The following is a 1,141-nucleotide window of genomic DNA, read 5'->3' as shown; positions in this document are numbered from 1 at the left end:
TCAAAATATATCACACTTTCAACATTAATCTCCATCTCTTTCTTGGTTCTAATTTCGTTTTTTAGTCTTTCTTTCCATCCTCTTCCACTTCGTTTTCTAATTTCCTTCCCATTCTCTTTATTCTCTATTCCATTAACAATATATCACACTTTCAATATCCATCTCTATCTCTTTCATGATTCTAATTTCGTTTTTCCATTTTTCTTTCCATCATCTTCCACTACGTTTTCTAATTTCCTTGCTATCATCTTCATTCTTCTCTATTCCTCTCTATGTTACGTTCGTTACCTTCATATCCATCAATGTCTCGCTACGTCAACCTTCAAATATCACACGTTTGCAATATCCATCACTTCTTAATCTCTCTGTCTCACTTCCATTTCGCTTTCCCAATCTCCCTTCGCTTCCTCTCCCAACTTTTTCCGATCTTCTTCAACCTTTACTGCACTTTCTATCATCTCTCGCTCTCCCTCTCTCCAACTTCAGCCATCCATCTTCTTCATTTCTCTTTCCACTCCTTCCCTTCCTCTTCTTCATCGCTTGCCTCTCCCCTTACCTTCCTTTCCTCCATTCTAAACAGATAAAGAAGACAAATCAAATCAAATCAAAACAAAAGAAGACAAAAAAAAAAGACGTCTACATATTCAAACTGGCAGAAGAAGAGATACACGTCCACACACAAACACAAACAAACAAGACAAATAAAAGAAAACAAAACAAAACAAAGAAAAATAATGCATGTTATACTTACACATACAAACAGAGGAAGACAACAGATATCCACACACACACACACACACACACACACATACTCCCCCTCCCACACACAAACACATACAAACACACAAACAAAGCCTACAAACAAACACCAGCCAGTCAGTGAGAGATAGTATAGGTAATCCATCTCTCTTCACCGCCTAATTAACAACACAACACCCGCTCATCGAGATAATTATTCGCATTTCTTTTAAGCGAAGTGAACGCGAGTTTCCCAGAATTTATTTAACTTCGACGCTCGACAGACTGAGAGAGAGAGAGAGAGAGAGAGAGAGAGAGAGAAACAGAGGTAGAGTGGAGTGAATGTGGATTGAGTGGGAGAGGAGGAGTGAAAGGCGAAAGAGTGAATGTGGAGAGGAAGGTG

Source organism: Eriocheir sinensis, chromosome 44 (assembly GCF_024679095.1).
Source record: "Eriocheir sinensis breed Jianghai 21 chromosome 44, ASM2467909v1, whole genome shotgun sequence".
In the NCBI taxonomy this organism is placed as follows: domain Eukaryota; kingdom Metazoa; phylum Arthropoda; class Malacostraca; order Decapoda; family Varunidae; genus Eriocheir; species Eriocheir sinensis.
Note: the sequence above shows the minus strand (reverse complement) of the source record.